Source organism: Cynocephalus volans, chromosome 2 (assembly GCF_027409185.1).
Source record: "Cynocephalus volans isolate mCynVol1 chromosome 2, mCynVol1.pri, whole genome shotgun sequence".
NCBI lineage: Eukaryota > Metazoa > Chordata > Mammalia > Dermoptera > Cynocephalidae > Cynocephalus > Cynocephalus volans.
The window spans coordinates 138,380,658-138,405,810 of NC_084461.1; positions in this window are offsets into that span (position 1 = coordinate 138,380,658).

Below are 25,153 nucleotides of genomic sequence, written 5' to 3' on the forward strand. Positions count from 1 at the left end.
TGTGTACTCTGGAGCCAAGTTACCTTGTCTCAGATCCCAGCACTGCTACTTTGGGCAAGTTGCTTGTTTTTCCCACATATGAAGTGGAGATTGTTGTAGAATCTTCCTCATAAATTGTTAAGAGAAAGAAATGAGGCAGTACATATGACTAGGGCTTAGAATTTATTATTACCAGTACTAATATTTCCTTTATTCTGTTTTGCTGACCTCTATAAGGCTGCATTATATTTCTTCCCTTGGAATTATAACAGCTATATTTCTAAGTGAACCTCTTTGCACTGAGTTCCTATCCCAAAGAATTTCCAAATATTTTTTCCCAAAATTACAAAGATACTTTTCACTTACCTATAATGTTGTTTCATTCCTCTCTTTAGAACATGCTTTCTGTAATTCTTTCCAAGGGCTCTGGGAGACTGTACAGTATTCAGTTGGTTATTAGCATCAGCAAAATGAATTTTAGAAAGCACAAAACAATTTTTGTTCTCCTATTTCCTCTCAGAAATTAGTTTTTTCATGTATATTGGTACCTTTTTTTTCAAATAAGTACTCTCTCCCCCATATCCAAGATAACTTTTCAAATTAATATAATAATTTGTTCCGTTCTAAGGGGTAATTATCTGTATTGTTTTATTTTTAGAGTAATATCCAGTAATTTTTAGAAGCTGAAGCTTGTCATAAAATCATTGAAAGATAAGTAATGTTTTTCTAACTCCTCCAGGAGAGAGGCTCAGTTGATTTCACCCCTGCTTGAGGAGTGAGTTTAGCATCCAGATTGCCAGCTTATAGAAATTGTGAGGATAAATACATTGTGAAGTGTCTGAAATTTCAGGTAAGGAAGGAACAATGAGAAAGAGAACATGTGAATGAGAAAAAATTTATTAGAAAATATTTCTAACATAATGGATACATTTACATTATTAGAGAAAGGAAATTACTTTCAATAAGCTCTGGAACATCTCTGAGCCAATGGACCCAACCTTTTTATAAATGAGGGGAAAACACAGGGGCCAAGCCATTCACAAATCACCCCCAAACCTGTCTTCATATTTCTTTTTAACAGCATGTGCGGCAAGGATCACATCTTCTATTTCCAATACACTCAAGACCCTAAGGCCAGACAGTGTGGCTCCTTGCCGTAACAGAAATGGTGGCCAGCGTGGCTGGTGCGTGCCACTTAGGTAAAGGGTGTGGTACAACAGGAGACTGGGCAAGTTGTCAGAGGCCAGGTCTCAGAGCATCTTTTAAGTAATATTAAGAATTTGGGATTTTATTCTAAGGGCAGTGAAAAGCCTTTGAAAACTTTGGGCAGAGAAGTGGAAGTGGTTTATTTTTCAAAGTTTCTTCCAGCTATAGTGTGGATAACAGATTGAAATCAGACAAGGATAAGTCAATTAGAGACCAGTTAGAAGGCTGTTAGAATAATCCAGGCATGTGGAGATCTGCTTTTTAGGGCTTTGGCTAGGGGAGGGGAGAGACCCATAGTAGATCTAGCGCTCTTCTATGTGAGAGGAATTGATATGTTGCTAGTTGTGTGAAAGGATTTAGAAAGAAAAGCAACCACATTTTATCATTTACAATGTGTGTTATATATGTCTCTGTGTGTGCACGTGCATGGGAGAAATAAAGGTGCAATGTTATCCTAGATTCACTAGTTAAAATATCAGGGTGATAGAAGTGGATATTTTTAAGCTTCTCTGTGTGAGTGTAAACAAGTTCAAGGATTTTCACATTTGTTTTCCTTTTTTATAAACCATTTTCTCCTCTTAGAAATTTTTCAACTTGGAACTTTCAGTAAGTGAGATGTAAAATTAAGATAGACGTTTTTGGATTTTTACCAAATGGTTCATGTGAGTTCATGAGCATCACTTGGTGCCAGATGGCTAAGAACAATTATCAAGCATTTCTTTAGACTTTAATGTTTTCAGAGAACTTTATGATAAGTGGCTAATTTAGCTTCACATTTGCCTGGTAAGAAGGGTGAGGGAAAAATAATAGCCAGCCATCTAAGGCACATTTATGTAATTCATAGGACTCGGTGGATACTTAATGAATATTAAACAGTAACTTAGTTTGTGCTGTAGATTAGAAGCAAAAGATTTTGGGAAGGCTTAGGGTTTGTAAACCTGTGATGGTAACAAGATTGGAATATATTCTCAATGCTTCTTACTTAGATTTAGGGAATTATTATAATGGTCTTGTTTCTGTTGGCCTGAGAATTGAGAATCAGGGTGCCAGATCTGTCATAGTCTCTCTCCTTTCAACAACCATGTGTAGGAGGTATTAGTATGTCTCCTTTACGATTTAGGAATCTGAGGCCAGATGAATAGGTGAATTGCTTGCTTGCATGGCCACATAAATTTGCAGAGCAAGAGTTGGAAGGTTTGAATGACTCACAGTTCATGCCTTGGAGGTAGACGACCACTTTCCTCTTCTTGTAGAGGTGGTAAGACTGTTCCATTTCCTAGCCAGGCACTTTGGGGCCTGCTGTGTGTATCTGTGGTGTTTTATAAACTTTCTGTAATCTACCTCTTGATGGGACTAAATATGTTTCTAAATCTAATTTAATCTTTCTGGTTTCTAATGTGATTTCAATGAAGGCTTGTTTCCAATGCAGTGGTTTTGCAATTATAGTGGAGTCTCAGCTTATGTGCATTTAATTTATGTAAATTCAGCTGTACGTGCATGGCAAATAAAGAGAGAACTATTTAAACAGTGCAGAAGATTCTGTCCCCTGGTCCATGCAGTGAATACATGCCCCACAGTAAAAGGAGAGATGAGGTTCTGCTTTTCTCTCTGTCTGTCTATGAAAGGTTTTTCACACCTTTCATAGGGTAAGGACTTTTTCTAGCTAAATGAGATTCTATTGTTTAAAAATATGTATTTTTCACACAACATGGCCCTTAAAGATGAGCCTTCACTTGTTTAACTAAACAAAACTCTCTACTATAAAACTGGAAATGTTATTTTTTTCCTTTGGATTTATCTATTCATTTAACATTTAATGAGAATTAACAATGTACTAGCACTGTTCTTGGTACTGGGAATACAGTAAACACCGAAAATTCCTTCACCTCATAGAATTTAAAAGCTTTGTGGCTTTTCACATATAAAATATCAACTTCAACATGCTACCTGTCTAAGATATTTTCAATATACTATTGATTGTGATTTTCACTTAGGTGCTAATTTTTAAAATTGAACCCCTCTGTACAGCCACTTTTGAAGATAGTTTGGCAGTTTCTTACAAAACTAAACATATTTTTATCATATGATCCAGCAATCACATTCTTGGTATTTACCCAAATGAGTGGAAAACTTATGTCTACATAGAAACCTGCACATGGCTGTTCATAACAACTTTTTAAATAATTGCCCCAAATTGGAAACAACCAACATGCCTTTCTTTAAGTGAATGGATAAATAAACTGTAGTGCATCTATGCAATGGAATATTATTCTGTGCTAAAAACAAATGAGCTATCAAGTCATGGAAATATATGGAAGAACCTTAAATGGATAATTACTAAGTGAAAAAAGATGATCTGTAAAAGATATACACTCAACTGTTACGACAATAGGATTTTCTGTAAAAGACCAGTAGTTGCCAGGGATTTGGTGGGGAAGAAGGGACGAATAGGTGGAGCACAGAGAATTTTTAGGGCAGAGAAACTATTTTTCATGACACTACAACAGTGGATAGAAGCCATTGTTCATTTGTCAAATGCACAAAATGTACACCAAGAGTAAACCCTAATGTAAACTATGGACATCAGGTGATAATGATGTGTCAGTGTAATGGTTCATCGATTGTAACAGTGTATCATTCTGGTTTGGGGTGTTGATTGTGGGGTATCCCATGCATTTCCGGGGAGGGGTAAGGTACAAGGGATATATGGGAACTCTCTGTATACTTGACTCAACTTTGCCGTGGACCTAAAACTGCTATAATAAGTACTCTCTATTTAAAAACGTTAACCTTATCTTTCCCATCACAAGCACCCCACACAAACCACAATTCCTTCTGCATCCACATATTTGTCACACCTGTTTTCTGATAATAGATATAACGTAGGTTTGCTGTTTTGCCAGGATCACAGCAGCCTTTGGTGAAATGTGGTACTGTGCAGCATGGTCACGAAAGATGGGAACTGGGCGTCAGAGGCCTGGGTTCCTGTCATTCATCTGACCTCCACTGTCTCTGTGACTTTGGATAAGCCATTCTTCTCCCATCTGTAAAATAATAGAATTCGACTGGCTGATCCCTTTGGCCCTGTCCAATTCTTCTCTTTGAAATGTTTTTAACTGAATGAAGTAAGACTTTTTCCTAATCACTGGACAGTATCAGAGTAAAATCCCTTCAATGTAATGAATTACAAGTCACGTTTTTATTCCTTTAAAAATTAAAATGTTTAAAGATATATAGATTGACTAGTAGCCTTTCCGGCTTCCCCACGGGGCAGTTTCCTACAGTCTCTTACACAATTCTTTGAAAAGGATGGCAAAAATCTTTCTTATATTTATGGTTAAGTAAGATTTTTGCATTCTGTGACACATTTTGCTTCTAGAGGTTATTTTGGAGAAAGAGTATTCAGTATAACAAAATAGAGAGGAATAACGGGAGACATTTTATTTTTGAGTTTTTAATATTTATCAAATGTTACATTTTTAAAATTAAGGAAAATGATATAATGAATACCTGTGTGCCTACCGCCCAGCTTTAGCAAATCCTAAGGTTTTGCAATATTTGCATCCCAATTGTTTAAACAGTAAGATACTATCAGTGTTTAAAGCATCATAAGGAAAAAAATATTTTTAAAATAAATTCTCCATTTCTGTTTGTAACTGTGTCGCATGCTTATTAAGAAAAAAAATTGAAACTTAAGAAGGTCATAATCATACATAATCCTACCACCCAGATAACTTACTACTATTTTAACAAACTTCTTTTGTCATACAGATGCTATATGCACTATATCAGCAAATGGTTCTCTTTATTATAATTTTTTTATGGAAAAATTTAAACATCCATTTAAGTAGAGGAAACTGGGCACTGAAATCCTATGTACCCATAAGCCAACTTCAAAAGTTACCAGTTCATGGTCAGTTTTGTTTTATACATCACCCAACCCACATTGGAGCAAATTCCTACCGTGGAATTTGCTTAAGTATTTCAGTATTTATCTTTAAAAGGTGAGATCCTTTTTATAAATACAGCAGTGACATTATTATAGCAAAGGTATTAATAGTTCTTAAATATCTAGTCACTTTGCAAATTACTAACTATAATTTTTCTTACATGTTCTTTGTAAATCAGGATCCAAATAAGTTCTATCCATTAAAACTGACTTTCATGTCTCCTAACTCTTTTAATCCATAGCTTCCCCATCACTCACCATTATTTTCCTTGTAACTTGTGGTATTGTATATAGCATATTTTCTCAGTTACCTGAACTCCCTGTAAACTGAGATTTAAGGCTAGCAGCTGATGTGATACGGGTTGCATGTTTTTGGCTAGACTCCTTCACAGATAAAGCCATATGCTTCCATCAGGAGGCACGTGATATCTTCTCTTTCTTTTGTGATGTTAGCGGCCATTGGTAATCATTGCCTAAGTCATCTGCTATTTTATTAGGGAGCTGCAAAATGCTGATGTTGAGATTTTATTATTTTATCTTCATTTTTGGTGAAAATTTTCTATCAATAAAAACTTCATTATTTGATTATAGGCTACAAGGCAAGGCAGAACAAATGCTTGTTTTTCTATTAGTTACTTGGTAGAGTTTGGATGTTATTGTCCCCTAAGAACTCATGTGGAAATCTAATCCCCAATGTGGCAGTGTTGGGAGTGGTTTGGGTCATGGGGGCAGATCCCTCCTGAATGGATTAATGCTCTCCCTGGGGGTGGGGGTAGTGAGTGAGTTCTCGCTCTGTTAGTTCCTGCAAGAGCTGGTTGTTTAAAAGGATCCTGGCACCTCCTCTCTCTCTCTCTTGCTTCCTCTCACCATGTGATCTGCTTGTACCTGCCAGCTGCCTGCCACTTTCCACCATAAGTAGAAGCAGCCTGAGGCCCGTGCCAGATGCAGCTGTCCCAGAATCATGAGCCAAATAAACCTCTTTTTTTTGTAAGTTACCCAATTTCAGGTAATCTGTTATAACAATATGAAATGGACTAATACATTACTATTTTCAAAATAATGATCTGGTTCTCCGGCATCTTCTAAAGGTGACCAATGAGAAGTTTCCTTTCCATGTTTCCTTAGTCCTATAATGAACTCATAGATATAAATACATTTGAAGTGTTTTAATCTTTTGCAGTTATCATTCTCATTGATGCTGTCATTTTCCCACTCTTAATTTGCATTTCTCTTATAATGAGTGTTGCTGAGCTCACAGGCTATTTGCATTTCTTTTTCTTTAAACTTCCTGTTGATACTCCCTTGCCTATTTTTCTTGACACTGCAGCTTTTTTCTATCGTTAGAAGATCTTTACATATTAGGAATATTAACTCTTTGCTTTTGTAAAGTGAAAAGATAACCCCCTTACAAAATACCATAAGCAAAATAGGAAGATAAACGAGGAAATAGGGAAAACATGTTTACAATTTTTATCACAGACAAAGATGAGTTCATGGCTTAGCAGGAAAGAATATAACATAGTGAGTGGAGGCCCAGACCCTGGACTCAAGAGTGTCCTGGGTTCCAGTACACACACTAAGATGTTGCAGAAATTATTTTAACTCTCTGAGCCTTCTCCTTCCTCATATACAAAATGGGAATCCTAATAACATGCCTCAGTTTATTGGAATGTTTTCATGAGAAAATACAAGCTTAGCACAGTGCCGGCACATACAAGCTCAATAAATAATAGTTTCTGAGACTCTTCTTGTTAATTACCAATAAGGACGACAATCAATTGTGCTTTCATTAATGGGTTGGGCAGTAATTCCACTCCTCTGGTCTTCAGATTCTTTGCATTTACTCAACACATAAACGTAGTTGGCCATTCCCTATAGGCCAGACTTTCCTGTTTGCCCCCACAGAGTTAGCAATGAAATAGTGTAGCTTTGTTTTGATATCAGTCAGTGAAGGGTATCATACATAAATGGTTAATTTATGTCTACCTACAGATGATATTTCTATACAATGGCTCTATATTGCATCCTTACTGTGTGCTTCAGAGAAATAAGCATGAAACAGTCCATGTTTTCAACGACTTGGTATAGTAAGTGAGACATAAAATTATCTCACACGTACTACTATCTTTTTATCCTTTTAAAATCCTTATAAAAATTGTTGAGGTGTTAATAGATAGGGAAAGTCAGATCCAAACGTAGCATCATTGTATTAATTCAAGGCCCCTAGAGGAGATCCTATTTAAACCTAATGTTCACCCCTCTGAACTCTTATGCAGCTCTCAAGGGGTTATATGTCCTACTTAGATGATATGTTCTACAATAGTGTTTTTCCTGATCTCCTCATTTCTATAGCAGGCAAGCTGACTTGACTTTTTAAAAGTTTTATGAAAGTAAAGATGAAATCCCAACCATCATTTAACAATATTAGCGGCGAACAATTGCATACTTAACTCCTTGCTAGACAGTATTCTAAGTGCTTTCAGTTGATCCTCACAAAGAACCCTTTGATGCAGGTATTATTATTTCTGTATAACAGATGAAGCACTGAGAGGTTAAATAACATGCCCAAGGACACAGCTAGTGGGTAGCTGAGCCAGGAATCAAACCCAGGTGGGGATCTAATATTTGTTACCAGTATTATCTTTGCATTTCATGGTATATGGGAAAATAGTGTCCTTGCTGATGACCTCCTAGAATAACAGGTTTTTGCTGAGCATCCTTTCTTTGTGTTCACAGTGGTGTGACATTGTGGATCTGACTTACATGTGTCACCAAGAACAGGAAATCGGACGCCAATGTTCTGGGGATGAGGTGATGCTGATCTATTTTCGCTGTTATTAACGATTCTGATCATTTTCTTTTTTGTTTTGGATATCCAGCAGTATATGGAAGGCTGCGGCTCCAAATGGCCCTTAGTAATTTAATCTCTGGTCTGTTTAAGCATGTGTTCCAACTGTCTCTCCACATAGCAAGTAAAGAGGGCCTTGTGAAGTCGGCTGTTGTCTGGGGTGGGGCAGTGCAGAAGTCTCACTGTTGGATTTAAGGCCATGTCGGGTAGCATGCCACCACTACAAATTTTGTCAGTATCTTGTTGGTGTGTTGGTACATAGGCACATATGGAAGCCTATGAGGAGTTGTGACTGAATATGTGAATGCTGTAAAGAGCAGATATATTTAGGGAACTCATATATAATCTCGCTTTTAGGCTGGGAATGAGGGCTGCTTCTCTTGTGACAAAGACCAATTTCTTCAGGCAAAGGGTTGTCTTGTATTTCTAGATATCTGAAATAGCAAATGTCACACTTGGAGGGTGCTGGGTAGGTGCATATAGAGAGAAGTGAGGGTGGACATCTATCATACATACACTCAATTTTAAAAGCACATTGTGGACCACTGCTGTTACTACCTATGGACTGTCAGGGCCTGACCCATTTTATGAAGTTTATGAGATAAATATATTCCACTGACCAGCAAACAAGACTACAGATCAGCAATTAGCTCAGGTGCCAAGAAATTTCCAAAAATTCCATTATCGTGTGCAGAGACTGTTTTTCCAGAGCCCTTTCAATTTCACTATTCAATTTAAAAGGCTAACTAGGTAGAAAAATAAGGGTACTAATGTGCTGGCAAGAGATCAGGTATTGAAAAGTCACTAGATATTTTCTATAATCCTTAAAATCTGGTAGAACAGATTTTCTTTTGCTATTCCCTAGTAATCCAATTGTTTGGTGTCCAGACTAGAAATAAAAAGGCAGGGTCTTTAATATTTAGCCAGCCAGTACTGGTGATTCCAGTTACAGTTGAGCACCTAGATCTCCAAAGTATTTTATGTTTTATAGGCCCAACATTGTTTCAGAAATGTCAGCTCACAGAAAATGTAATCAATGTTTTACAACCGAGACCTACCACCAGTGGTGACTGGGTGCTGAATTCACTATCTCTGTTGCACGGGAAGCAGCTGCTCTAATCTGTGGTGGGACCTTCTCCAGGGCTTTGGAAGGAAGGTGCCCTCTCCTGTCTGGGTGCTTTCACTGTCCTCAGCAGAAACTGGGCTTGGCCAGTTTTCAGTTACGTTATTAGGAAACGTAATTCCTTCAAGGAGTCCAAATTGCGGCATTTCCGAATGTCAGGACTAGGTTTAATCAGAAATAAAATCTAGGAAAGAATTGATTGTGATTATCAATATGTTTGGTGGACACAGTATGCTCCAGGGTCAGTTCTGAGTTTGAATCTTGACTCTGTCACTTTCTAGTTATGTGATTTCAATCAAATTACTTAACATCTCCAAACCTTAATTTCCTTCTATGCAAATGGGAGATGATATGCATATTGAAAAGCATTGCTGGCAACATGAAGGCTATGTAGGAATGTGAGGTGCACAACCTTATATCACTATGTGGTATACCTGTTATCACACCTCTTTTTAACAGGTAAGTCTTCACAATAATGCTTCTCTAATTCCCAGTAGGACCCAACCCTGTTGGCAGAGTTTCAAATTTAAATTCATAGATAGATTGAAATTTATAGTTCGTCCTTTCCCCAGCATACTTCTTTTTTTTTTTTTTGTCTTTTTTGTGACTGGCTGCACCGCCCTCAGCCGGTGAGCGCACCGGCCATCCCTATATAGGATCCGAACCCGTGGCGGGAGCGCTGCTGCGCTCCCAGCGCCGCACTCTCCCGAGTGCGCCACGAGGTCGGCCCTCCCCAGCATACTTCTGCTCCGAACTCTTAATCCAGATCTGTTTCAGAGTTGCTAATACCTTTGTGTCCCTCTCCTGCTCGCCCTGGTCCTGCCTTTTCTGGATGCCTGCCTCTCTTGGGAGTATGTCTGAGTATTTATGAATAGGTGCCTGTGAGTGTTATATATTCACAGGAATCATTTGTAATGCAGCCTAACCATTAGAGAGGTGTGGTTGATACACTGCCATTGGGTGCCCACTAATTGATACCTCTTGAAAAATGACATATTCCCTGTAGCGTCAAGGCTGCCTGACAGGCAAAGATGCCACCCACTTCTATGATTAGCACTCTACCCATGCAGACACTGGTGATTTAAGACATATGTTGTTCTTTCTTGACATTATTCCCTTTGATATTTCTACTATACACTTTCTCAGTTTATTTTACCATATAATAGTATTAATCCCTTTATAATTTCCAAGGATTTCAAAAAGTTAATTTCTGAAGCTGTGTCCTCTCAGTCCAGTGCCTTTTACTGTACCATGTGGAATCTTATTCATGGCTAGTATATTTTTTGTGGATTTGATGAATACTTTTTGTTTCTTTGCTGCAGGAGAGAAATAAACCAGGGTCAGTTCAGAAGAGATATGCGTTGGGTGGAGGGTAAGAAATAAACTAAGGATACGAGCTGGCCTCCTGAGAAAACCAAGAATTACAGAACTATCTCTTCAAGCAGAAATTAGGATACTTATGTCAGCACACCCTATATCTCTACTTGGGAAAATTATCAGCTTTGTAGGAGTTTGTAATGTCTTCCCATATCTAGGCAGAAGTGGGAGAATTCCAAAAGTCAAAGAAAACTTTTACCAAAATGAAGGCTTCATAAAGGTAGAAATAAAGTCTTTAATATTCCCTTCCATATTTCCAGTCATTAACGAAGTCCATGGCAAATATACTCAATAAACATTTGTTGAGTAAATGCATTCCTTACATGTCCTTGAGTGAATTAGAATAGATTTTACGTAACTTTTCCCTGAAGCATCTTAACTATTTATTAGGTTGGAGTGTAACTAAGCCTGATAAGTCAGTGACATATTTTTATGTTGTTACTACCCGAACATAGACAATTTCTTAATATCAGTTAGGGAAAAAGAAAGATGCATTTGGGGAGACTTGAGATGTGAATTCTCAAAGCAGTCAGCACAATTTCTTTAATAACTCCATGTACCATTCTGCTGAATTACAGCACTGTTTGCTTTCCAAAGTTGTGTCTCTTGGCTTTGGAATGTAGAAATAATTGTATACTGTGGCTTGATGATTATCTGCCTGCTCTAAAACAAGGACCAAGATCATCCCCAAATTGCCGGGTATCAGCAAGAGGACAAGAAATGAACCAGAAATCTTGACTTTCTCCTGTTACAAAGTTCTGCCATCTGTCCTGGAATGTGGGAGCAGTTGGGGTGACTGCATACATCTGAGCCTGGAGATGGTCTAGAGAAAGTTTTCCAAAGTCATCAAGTATCACAAAAGCAATTCTTTATGACAAAAGATGAAAAATGATTCAGACTGATGGGGAGTGAGATGAAGGTAGATAAAATCCTGAAATGTCAGACAGAATGTAACATACAACAATAAAAATTTTAAAAAATTGAGCTTCCAACATTTATTGTTACACTTATTTCTGTGTAACGAGATGCAAAAAAGGATCACTCAAAGCAACATGAATGCAATGAGAAGCCCGAAGGGACTGCACCTCAGCAACTCCTCTGTTAGAAGAAGAAAACTGGGTACAGCCCCGATTCAAAGTTAGCTTCTGTTTTTTATTGTAAGGACAAGGAAGTTTCACAAGAAAAATCAATTGATTCAGTCATTTCAAAAGAACACAAAGACATGAGCAGTGTGACAAAAGTTATCTATGGCTAAGTGTAGCTTAAACAATGGAAAATAGTAACATCGTTTAAATCTAAGTATAATTGTCTCTAAAGTTTCCACCAACAAAAAGCTTGCCCTTAGCAAACATTTTTTCACATTTTTCCCTACAGCAGTTCTTTAAAATCTCTTAAAGGGATTTGTATGTCAACCACCTGTTAGCTCTAAAATCATTAAAGTATACAATCCCATACCTAAACAGTGATTAGAGTTGATTAGATGGGCTGTTGCCAGGCTAGCTCTGGGCTTTTGCCTCATACATGCATTACCTAAAAACCCTATTCTAAAAATCAAATGAGAATCAAGATTTCTAACCCTCTACAATTTATTGAGTACTTCCGTCATGCACAGAAATGAATGATTAACCTATGTGACTTCATTTCATTTTCATAAACATCTTAAAAGGATAGGCATTTCTAGCATCTCACTTTTATAGAAAAGAAATATGATACTTAGAGAAGTTGGATGTCTCAGCCAGAGTTCCACAATGGTGAGACCCAATTGTAAGGACTAGGATTGTGCCAAAGCCTCATTCTTTAATATCGCACCATATTCCCTCATCAATCTTCAGATAGTAAGACTAATGGACCCTTTTATTAATTTAAAACTAAAATAATTTTTCAGAGCTGAAGATCTTAGATGACATGTATTTTAGGCCAATGGGAAAACAGGCACCTGGGGAGTAGAAGGGACTACCTCAAAGGCACATGGCAAATTGGTGAGTGAATTAGACTCACATCCAAAGTCCTTTGATGTCCTTTTAACTGAACACATCTCTTCCCCTTCTCTTGCCTCACCCTGGATTCCTTTTGCTCATATCCCTTCTAGCAAGGCAGGGAGACATGGAAGAAAAGGCAGAGAAAACAGAGAAAGACATGGTGAAAGTAGCAATTAGGTTGCAATATTAGAATATAAGCAGGGTCATCTCAGTATATGCAACATATACTCTGTAGGTGTTTCTCAAAATAGTTTTGGAGTTTTCACTTGCTAGATCTACAAATATCCATAATATACATCTTCTGTATCACATACCAGGCTATATCAAACCTTTTCCTAAGCCCAGCACTAGAGGACATTCATGTAGTCAGTGTAAAATAGTGGCTCAAAACACTGGAAATAGAATGCTTCTGGTTCAAATTAGGCTCAGCCACTTACCAGCTCAGTGGCCTTGAGAAGGTTTTTATAATCTTCCTGTTTATTCATTTATTCATTCGTTGAAAAAATATTCATTGAGCTCCACCTTTGTGCTAGGCTGTGAGTGAAGTGCTTGAGATACAGCAGAATGCTGCAGATAAAATTCCTCGCACACATGGAGCTTGTGTCTTATTGGGGGAAGGCAGTTAATAAACAAGTGAATATGAAATAGGTTAGAAAGACTTTCCCAAGTTTTAAACAGAGAAGGGAGAATGAGAGATGTAGTAAGGGCTGACAATTTTAAATAAGGTCATTACAAGAGTCCTTAGTGAAAAGGTACTATTTGAGCAAAGATACAAATAGGGGAAAAGAGTGTTCCAGGTAGAGGGGATGGCAAGTTAAAAGGCTGCAAGTGGAGTTAGAGGCATGTTAGAGGAACAGCATGGCTAGAGAGGAATAAATGAGGGGACACAAGCAGGAGGCAAAGAAGTGGTAAAAGAGCTGAGTCACAAAGCACCTTTTTGGCAATTGTAACAACTCTGACTTTGAGTGAGGTGGAAGGCTTTGAGCAGGGAATGTCATTCTCTGACTCAGGTCTAGTTGAGAGTGACAGCCATGGCCTGAGAGAGCCTGCTGTCAGTCAAATCAATCTGCAATGATGCCTTGAATAAGGGAGGTAAAAAAGGTGCTAAGAAAGGGTCAGCTGCTGGATTTATTCTGAAGATAAAGCCACCAGAATTTGCCAATAAAGTGGAGAAAATGGGGTCTTTGTGAGAGAGAGGGATCAAGGTTGATTAGGACTGTTTGAGCCTGACCAACTGCATGCATGAAATTGCCATTGACTAAGAAGGAATAAACTAGGAAGAGTGTGGGCTTTATATTTTTCAGGAGGGAGTTAGTGGTAGTGGTGATAGAGTCATGACTTCAGTTTGGACACATTATATCTGACACGTCTGTTAGAATTCTTAGAGTTGTTGACACAGGAGTCCGGAGTTCTGGGAAATAGCTGAGCATGGAGACAGATCTCAAAGTTGCCAGGGTATAAATAGTATCTCAAGCCATGGAACTGGAAGATATGACCTAGTGAGAGAGTGTACATAGAGAAGAGGCTCAGGAATAAGCCTGAAGATGCCTTGAGGTTGGAAATTGGGAGGTCAAAAAGATCTAACATGTCTTTACATCTTTAGATCTTTTTAACAGGATAAGTGGCCAGAGGTAACAGGCATGCAGGCATCTAAGCAGCCAACTGAAGGAGGTATTTCAATACAGAGTGATTGCTCCCTGGTCTTGCTGTGTCATGGATGGGTGTCAAGCACATTGTTTTTGTTTTCTAAAGATTTGATTGCTTCACTGATTGAAATATGCCACAGGTAGTGAATCATCATGGGAAAATCACTCTTGCTCTCTGATCCTCAGTTTCCCTATAAATTAAATGAGCAAATTTGACTAGTTATATCCTAAAAAATATTCCAGCCTTTATATGCTATGATATACTATGTGTGTGTTTATGGGTTTTTTTTGTATATTCCTTGGGTTGAAATTCCCCCCAAAAATTAATTTCCTCTGTAACTGTTGAGGGTGGGAAATCCTATTATGGTAATTGAAAAGTGGGGCCTTGAAGAGGTGATTAGATTGTAGAACCATGGCATAGAGAACGGATCAATAATGGTGGTCAGGGTGTGGTTCTGAGGACTTTAAAAGAAGAGCACATGAGAAGTTAGTTTCTCTCTGCTCTGCCATTTTCTGCCAAGTGAGACCCCTGGGTCACTGTCGCTACCACCAAGGCCTTCACCAGCTGTGTTCCCCAGACTTTGGACTTCCCAGTCTCTGAAACTGTAAGAAATAAATTGTTTTCTTACAAATTACCCAGTTTTGTGTATTTTGTTATAAGCAACAGAAATTGTCTAATACAGTATGAGTCTTTGATTCAGTCAAGACGGAATTCATTTGGGCATTATGCATTTTTATGCCAATCAGAATTTAAAGTATCTTCTGTTTAGTCTCTTCAAGCCAAATGGTCTTGAATTTAATATCACTCTGTCTTATTTGTTTTCTTTATGGATATCTTCTATCTCTTGTGATTTGTAGACTTGGAGGAAGCCTCTACCCTCAGGGACTTGGAAAAGGCTACTGGAACTGGTGTGGACATTAAGAAAACGATCCCTTTGGAGTGGCTTGAGGAGATTATCTCAATCCCAATGTTGCCCTGAAATTTGTGTCCAAGGTTTAAGAAGATTAGGACTGCTAAGGTATGGAACTGTGACTTTCATATTCATATTCGAGACAAGTCTGATATATTCAAAGGTATTGAATCAGTTTCACAGACTTTCCTCCTCCCTGCCCCCCCCTTCCTTTGTCCTTTCCTCCTTTTAAGGAAAGATCTTTTGCTGCCAGCTTGTGGGATGTGGTAGGGAGATAAAGATACAAAGGGGTTAACCAAAGGAAAGCTGCATTGTTTCAGTAATAAAGGGGTGGCAGATGGCAGTAAGACAAAGCAGGCAGAGAAATTTGTGCAGGTGTCTCTGATAGAAAGAAAAGAGAAATTGGAGTAGAGATACCTATGAGATAAGACTTCGGATAAAGAGATAGGTAAAGAAATGGTGCTGTGGGATGCACTGTTTATTCCTATTTTTAATGTCCATGGGAGATTTTTGGCAAAGCTTTGTGATTTCTTAAGGTTTTTAGGGATAGTGTCTTTGTATTTCTTGTAGATACATACCCATGCTGGGGCAGACTCTAAGTTGGAGTCAAGAGGTCTCAATTTTTCTTCTAGTTACATTGATAATTATCATGGTAATAGTAATTAGACACCAATCAACAAACTATGTATTTGTGTATATATGTATATATATGGAGAATATGGGGAGGGAAAAAAGGAGGGGGCAGAGAGAAAGAATGCACAGCACTACTATTTATAGAGTGTTTATTGTGAGTCAGGCATTGTGCTATAAACTTTGAAAGAAAATATAAGTACAATGCATAATAACCATCTGGAATAGGAATTTCTCTTCTGGGAAGCCAGAAGGGAGATAAGTAAAAAGTATTTTTTTTTTTTTTTCCTAAGTCTGTGTAGCAAGGAAGGGTAGGGGCCAGACTCATTCCCAGACTTATTAGAATTTAAGTCTCTATGCTAATCTACTGCATAGAATAGTAGGATTTCATTTGCTGCTGGCTAAAAGCGCTAGGGAAAAAATAGTTTAACAGCTTCAGAGCACATGGCGTGTCCAAGGGAAATTGTAGGATGTCTCTGAAAATTCCATTGATAATTCATTTGTTGCCCTTTTAATCTCTTCAGAAAAGAATTTTAAAAAACTCCTTATAACCCAAAGACTCCTGGGAGCTGGTAGAGCAACATAGCCAAGGTGTTGGGTTGGCTCCTTTCTCATGGCACCATAAGCCTCCCGTATGTCATGCATTTGTGTAGGACAGAGGTGCAGAGCTGCTGAAGAGCAAATTGGTTATAGCCACAGGCCTGCTGTCATTTTATCTATGAATTTCTCACTGCCAGAATAAGGGTGGTGTGTGCTTTTAGCTGGTTGTGAATGGGCCGGACCTTCCTTTCAGTATGAGGCACGTACATTTCTAACTAGTATTCCCCAATGCCAGTGAAGAAGTCATCAAGCTCTGATGTTCACATTGCTCAGAGTAGCTTAGAAAGAGCACTGAGAGACAGGTGAACACTGGAGGAGGGCAAACTCTCCTCCTCCCTTGTTCAGGGGAATTTCTTTCTTTCTTGCTTGCTTGCTTTCATTTTTTCATTCTTTCTTTCTTTCTTAGGAGATTAATTAGTTTTCCCTTTTTGGATTAAAGGGCATCTTTAAATCACTTTAAGTATAAAGGCTAATTAGGAATTTATTTCCCATTAACATGGTTTCAAAGGCTAATAGGCCATTTAACAATCAGAAAAGAAAAACACAGTGTACAATCAGCCCTCTGTATCTGCAGGTTCTGCATCTACAGATATGCCGGGCCATCTAAAAGACTTGAACATTCATGATTTTGGTGTCTGTGAGGAGTCCTGGAACCAATTCTCCACAGATACCAAGGGATGACTGTACATTTTTTGAGTCTTTACACAAGTATAAACAATCTACATAATAGATGTTTAGTTGTGACGCAGTTCTTTCTACCCACACGTCCTTGATCTGTTGGAATGGAAATCTAAAAAGATCTTCTCTGCTGTCCTAAAAACCTAGAGAAGCTTAGGGGTTTGGGTCGAGATTTTGATGACTTGAGCTTTTTGCTTTGAGAGTGTTGATCTTTAATTCAGAATGTGTGTGTTCTGTCAAGACTATTCACCTAGATGCCAACCACTTAAAACATAAATTCAGCAGAGTTTTAAAGGGATTGGTTATAAAAATGTTCCTGGTTTAGAGACCAATCAATCGTTAAGGGGAAAATAAAGATGTCTGATTGCTGACAAAAGATGCAGGGAGAAGAATGTCTACTTTGCAGTGCGTGTTTTTCATAGGTCTATGTTCAGCTGTAGTATACGTATGTGCATACCCCTGCTCACAGATGGAAACCTAGTTTCCAGGAAGGGAGAAGGAAATGAGGCAATGTTGGTACCAGCACTTGACCATAATGCTTCCTGGCTCCTATGCTGTGGTGCATCGAGCAGATTTTTCAGGTGGCTTTTCAAGTAAAGACAGTATAAATTAGTGGCTATGGGAACAGACTTCAGAAAAAGCAAAACAGAGTTTCAGTCAAGCTTCTGCACGATGATTAGAAAAGCCATTTAACTCTTTTGAGTTGAATGGTATTTAAAGTGTGGTCCATAAACTAGCAACACCAACATCATCTGACCTTATAAGGCATGCAAGTCTTAATTAAGGCCCTTCCCCAGACTTACTAAATCAGAACTTCTTGGAGTGGAGTCCAGGAATCTGTTTTTAAACAAACTCTCCAAATCCTTCTTATGCTTTGCTTTAAAAAAAAAAAAAAATTGGAAACCACTGCTAAACCATTCCATGATCTCTGAGAAATAAAGGAGTTTGTAAAAATCGCGTGTTTAAAACTAGGAAGATCTAAGAATATTAATAATCAGTGTGCCTTAGTGTGTGTGTATGTGTGTATTTGTATTTGAATATACACAAACACACATATATACATATGCATATATATGTGATCAAAAAGGAAAAAAAATTTCAAAAAGCATAAGCCAAGTGAATGAGGTTTAGTCACTGCACTTGAAATATTAGAAAAGTTAAAAAAAATATAAAAATAATAAAAATTAAGGTTAAAATAGCTGTCATGTTAAATAAGTGGAGCAATGGAACAGTCTAGAGAGTTTTGAAATAGGTGCACATGTATACAATCAACTGGTTTTCCACAGAGCACCAAATCAACAGAGAGAAGGAAAACTTTTTCAACAAATAGTGTGGAATAACTGGATATTTATATGAAAAATAAAGAACCTCAACATCTGCATCACACCATACACAAAAAGTAGAGTTAAGTCATACACTGAAATGTAAAAGCTGAAACAATAAAGATATACTAGAAGAGAAGCTAGAATATCTTTGTAACTTCAAGAGTTAAAAGATTTCTTAGAATGCACACAAAAAGCAGAAACCGTAAGAAGAAAAAAATGCATTGAACGCCATGAAAATTAAAAGCATCTACGCATCAAAAAATACCACCAAGAAAATAGAGTTGGGCCACAGAGTGGAAAAAAATATCTGTGAAATATACATCTAACATATGAACAAGCATTTCGTAAAACAAGATATAAAATGACCAATAAACACAAAACAATGTGCTTCACCTCATTTGTCATCAAGGAAACACAAATTAAAACCACGATGAGATATCACTATGCACATCAGAATGGCTAAACTTAAAAGGACTGACAACACCAGAAGTTAAAAGGATTTGCAGAAACCACAATTCTCATACATTTCTGGTAGAATTGTAATATGCTCCAACCAGTTTGAAAAACGATCTGATAGTTTCTTATAAAGTTAGGTAAGTGAGTCCTAAGACAAAGAAATTTCACTCCAGGGTATTTATCTAAGAGGATTGAAAACATTTGTGCATTCATGTTCATGGAAGCTTTAATTATAATAACCCAATGCTGAAAAAGACTCAGATATCCATCAACAGGAGAATAGATGAACTCTGATATATTCATAAAGTAAAATACAGTCAGCAATAAAAAGAAACATTCTAATGATAATGTAATAACATGGATGAATTTCAAAAATAGAGTTATGAGTGAAAGATGCCAAATACCAAAATACCATACTTATTGTATAATTTCATTTATATGGAATTATAGATAGTCAGAATTAATCTGCGGTGTAGAAATCAGCTCAGTGCTTGCTTCTGGTGTGGGATTTCCTGGAAAATGTGCATGAGTGTTGCTTCGCCTTCCACAGATTTATCACCCCTCTTCCCCTGGGTGACGGATCCACAAAGAATTACTCAAAGCCCATCTCTTCCGAGGACTGAGAAGCCCCAAAGGGGTTAATCTCTCAGAACTCTCAAAAGAGAGGCATTCCTTCCTTTTGGGAAATTAACCACGAATTGGGGTTCTCTTCCTGCATTTATTCTCCAGACCAGGAAGTTACAGGAAGATACATAGGTAGGGATATAGTTTAACAATGTAGGCTGTTAACATTCAGTAAAACAAGCAAAGTGACATTCCATAATGCAGTTTGCAAGAGGTTAAGTCGATCCACCAACAAAAGCTTGATCTTATCAAACATTCTTTCTCCCTACACAATTTCCCAGTATCTTTACATATCAATCAGTAACTTGTCTATCCTTTAGCCAGCAACCTTGCTCTGTTAACAGAGACTATATAGCCTGGGGAAAATTACCTGTCTTTTGCAAGGTCAACATTTTATATGTACTTTTAAGAAGTTAGGCTAAACCTGAAACAGCAAGGCTTTGGAAAACCAGGCCCTGTAAAATACATTTGCTTTATGTATACTCCACACGTGAGGGAAATTTCTAGAGAGATAGAAATGTTCTGTGCCTTGTTATGCATTCATCAAAACTGATTAAATGGCACACTTACTAAGCATTTCACTATATGTAAATTATATCTCAATTTTAAAGTGCATTAAATATACATATTCTTTTAGAAACTGCCATTTATTGACTACTTCATCCAAAGTGCTTTTCTTTAAATGCTTAAACTCAGTCGATGAAACAACTCTCTGGGATAGGCCATCGTTATTCCTAATTTACAGATGTGGAAAATGATACCGAGAAAAGTACAGTGACTTGACGAAAATCATACTGCTTGGTCACAGAAGTTGAATTCAAGTTTCAGTCCATTTGGCTCTAAAACCTGCTTAATCATCAGGTTATATACCCTGGGCATAAGTGCCTCTGGCTCCATCTTCATTCCAAATCAGGTGTGAGGAAATAGTCTCCTGGAAGAAGCTTCCACAATGGCCAATCAGAGACAGTGGTTGTTATATGGATGAACTATGTAACTTTGGGGAGATAAAAAGCTAATGGCAGGTGTTATTCCTGCCCTCAAAGGTCATGCTTTAAAGCACTCTAATCCAAGTCTGTTTTCTCAGGGTGATCCTTCTGAGTCATGGAACATGATATAAATAGTAATGCCAGATACTGTGAAACGTACAGTTTAGAAAACACTATATGATGACTGGCGGAGGCAGTGTCATTTAATAAATAACACTGGAGCGAAACTGCCTGGGCTCAAGTCTAGGCTCCTCCACTTCCTGGGCATTTTGACCAATGGCAGGTTACCGAACTGCTCTAAGCCTCTCAGTTTCTTCATTCGTACTATGAGGGTGATTCTCATATGTACCTGATACAAAGTGAGAATTAAATGAAATTATACCTGTAAAGCACTATATATGTCGGTTCCTTATAAGCCCTCTATAAATGCTAAGCTGCTATTTTTGATTTTAGACATATGAACAGTGACATTCCTAAGCAAGAGAATAGCATGATTCCCTGTTGTCTGTGGCATTTTGGAGACCTCGTATGTATCTATGCATTCACTTAATTTTAGCTGAAAGCAAAACACTGTTGTTTTCTAAAAACTTTATGTTTCATTATAAGAATTTGGAAACTGAATGAAGTGGACCCTATTGCCCAAGGAGGAAAAAAAAGGCATTTAATTAATATATAGGAAATTGTGTTGAGGAAAAACTGTCATTAAATGTAAATATTACGCTTTATCTGTCCAGAGTGATTGAAAGGGAGCCTGAAACTATTTAGCATGTTTAACATACATTAGCAAGGTTAATTGTCTTGGGAACATTGAAGAGCTGGATTCCTTTGTGCATCTCCACAATTTGTATTACTGTGATATTAGTTTTCCATGTGACTCCAGCATAGGTCTTTATTTTAGCTGTGCTTTTTAACATCTTGATTTCCATAGTACAATTTAAAAGCCAGGAAAATTGCAAATATGTGCACACTAACAGTGATTTTCCTGTATTGACAAATTAATTAGTCCATGAGCAACCCGTTACGTAAGTTGAAAATCTCTATGCACCTCTAAGAAATGTTATTAAAGGCAAATTAGAAGCTGCATTTGAAAATAGTTTGGTTTTTTTTCTGATAGTCATCACTAAGTGTTGGGGGGTGGGTGACCCAGAAGAATAGCCCTTCATATACTGGTGTTTATGTTAGGGGGAGAGAGGATGGTGTGCCTATAGGTTTTATTTTTCCCTTAGAGATCTCTCTCATCTATAAAGTCTTACACTGGTTTTGTAGAATTCTTAGTATTCATGTGGATCACTTTTGCACTTGTCTGTTTCCTTTGGATGTGGAAATGTTTTTTCTATTTTCTGTGCCTCTCAGCCCAGCAGCAGAACTGTGGCTAACTTATCAAGTCTTATGACGGTTTTTCTCTTACAGTTTTCTTCAGCCCTCACTGAATTTCTCCTGAAATTCATCATGCATTGAAATTTTGTCTCAGATAATAAATATCTTAGTGTCAAACACGAGAAGATCAGAAAAACCGAGTCATGCTTTCTTGAGAAAAGAGAAGAATCAGGCTGGAGAATCCAGAATGCTGTTTTCTGTGGCTGGGTTTGTTAGTTTCTTTATTCAACCAACACGCACCAAGTACCTGTCATGTGAGCCTGGAGTCAGGCTGAGCTTTGCAGCTTGATACGTGCATGACACTTACCCACTCTTTTGGGTCTCAATTTCCTTATGTATAAAATGGGTATTTGGATCAGGTGAGGGTGAAGATGTCCTAGAGCTCAGCAAGTATTACAGTGTCATGTGAATTAATAATGGGACACAGCAGCACTCTCTGGGCCTGTGTGACAACTGCCTGTAAGGCTCAATTCAAACATGAAATAAGAAGGTCCAAATAGATTGAACTAAACTGATTGAGTTTTATATAAATTCTATGCAAGATTTCAAGCTGAATTTAATCACTTACTATATACAATGAAACCTTGGAATACCAATGAGAATATCTTATATGGATTATTGTCTCATTTTTCCATCTATATATTCTAGAAGTATTCCATCCTTACTCTCTTTATTTCCTCCAATAACAGCTCTTTTGAAGTTATCCTCATTTTACAGATGAAGAAACTAAGGAAAGAGAGGTTAAGTAGCTTTCCTAAAGCCACTCTGATGGCATAAGAAATTCTCTGATCTGATCTTTGGGTTGACCCTTAAAATGCATGTAGTAAGCCCAACTCTATTCCCAGATTTTTTTCGTCCTACCCACCTAAAGGAAACTGTTTTAATGTTCTTTGATTCTGCTTCTGAATGTGGTAGCAGCTTCTTTGCTTTTATTTTTGTTTCTAATTCAAACAGTTAACATTTTAGGAATAGTCTCCTTTTGACAGTTACTGAAGAAAAGATTTGTGTTTTCCCCTTGAGCATTATGTTTTGCAGTCTGTTTGTTTATTCAGGATGAGTTTTACCCAAGGCCTTTAGAACTTAACAAAATCTGAGCTGCTGCTGCATTCAAATTCCTGTACTGATTTAGGTCTCATTTGCCAGGATAAAGCATGCTCTCTCTGTCTGTCTGTCTGTCTTTGTCTCTCTCTTTAACGGAAATGGGCATTTTAACCTGTTTCTCCAATTTTACATGTTGTTTTCATAACTAGGTAAATATAGGTTAAAATCTTTACTGCAAATTAACATCCTACACGTGATCTCAGAAAGATGTTTTTTAATTCAACTTTCTGATTCTTTCCCTGAGCTTTGCTGCTGAACCCACCCCCACTTGGCCATTTCTTTTTCATGAAACTTTTTCAAATGTTCACACCAGCAGCTCCTCATATTTAGACTGGTTTGAAGGATTGATCTATGCCTACCTCCTTTCTTTGTTGTGAGGACCAAAGTGGGATAAATGTGAAAATTCTTTGAAAATGATACCACTCCTCTCATCCCATCACCTGAAATCCTCTCACAGACCTTCCTGTGTGTGATACACAATCTTCCCATTTCATCAGCCTTTTTGCATCATCTCTTTCTGCTGCTTCCCTTGCCTCCACACATTCCCAGTCTTTCTACCAGCTGCAGTGAACTTCTCCATTGTCCAGCAATATGTCATGTCCTTTTATGTCACCACTCATTTGTTCCTGCTGTTTTGTCTGTAGTGCCCACCCAAACAATAAGAATCTGGAAAACCCCTCCCCTCCTGTTTTAAGATCCAGTTTACTGGAGGCCTTCTGGACTCCCAAGAGCCATAAGTCACTTTTCCCTTGAACTCCGTTGCATTTTTTCCAAACTGGTGTTATTGTACTCTTGTTGTAAAGAAAGATCATTATAATTATGTTTGTAAGTCGGCCTCCTTCAGTGAAATGCAAGCTCGTCATGGCAGAGATGCTTGTTTTTATTAACTTATCCTTGAGTTCCCAACTCTGCCTGTCATGTAGTAGGTACTCAACAGATATTGGATAGGTAGATAAATACATTGCAGAATGGATTTAGTTTTGAAATAGGTCATTTTCCCCTGACTTGTTGGGTCTTTCTGGATTTTCTTATTCTTTTATTTTTGGTGGTTTTTATTTTGTTTTTGGTTTCTATTTGCCTCTCCTGGTTTTCATATAATATACTTTAGAAGTCTTTTATCTATATTTTCCTTCTATCCACAATATCCACTCTTATTACCTTTCTTTCCCATTCAGTGCTATACTCTTCTGCTTTATTGAAGCCCTTGCCACTCTCACTAGGCCAGTGATAACACACGCCTGGCACATGTGCTACCACTCCCATCTCCTGTGGCCTTGCAGACACCAATTTCAGCTCAGGAGCCCTAGAATTCTTTCAACACATCACTCCAGCAATAACTGATGCTAGTATGTAAGATAAAACATATTGCCATTTCTGGACTGGAAGATTTTCTATCCCGAGCTTCCAATGAGTTACTTTTTCCAAGGTCATGACCTGATTAATGTCAAAGCAAATACATTTTATTTTATTTTATTATTTTTTATTGGTTATGAATATTCATGAGATACAAAGCTGATTGTCACCCCTCGTGCCCAAGATGTGAAGTCCAGACTCATGCTAGCAGCATACCCATTACCACAAATTGCATTTGTACCCTGTGTCCCCCACCCAATTAACTCTGACCTCCCTCCCCCTCCCCCTTTCCCACCCACTCCACTTTGTAGCCCTAGATATGTTCTCTCACTCTGCAAGTCCAATACACCACTGTGGTCTGTCTTTCCTTCCTTCTTTCTCTCTTAGCTCCCACATATGAGTGAGTACATGTGGTATCTATCCCTCTGTGCTTTACTTACTTCACTCAACTTAAGTTTCTCCAGGCTCATCCATGTTGTTGCAAATGGGAGAATTTCATTCTTTTTTATGGCAGAGTAGTATTCCATTGTGTGTATATATATATATATATATATATATGACATTTTCCTTACCCAATCATCCATTTATGGAAATTTAGGTTGGTTCCATGTCTTGGCTGTTGTAAACAGAGCTGTGATGAACATGGGAGTGCAGGTATCCCTTTGAGGTGATGATTTCCATTCTTCTGGGTATATACCCAGAAGTGGGATTGCTGGATTGTATGGAAGATCTATCTGTAGTTGTTTAAGAAAGCTCCATATCATTTTCCATAGTGGTTGTGTTCATTTACAGTCCCACCAATAGTGTAGGAGCACTCCCTTCTCTCTGCGCCCTTGGCAGCATTTGTTATTCACTGACTTTTTGATAATAACCAGTCTAACTGAGGTGAGGTGGTATCTCAGTGCAGTTTTAATTTGCATTTCCCTGATGAGTAGTGATGTTGAGCATTTTTTCATGTACCTGTTGGACTTTTGTATGTCTTCCTTTGAAAAATGTCAATACAGC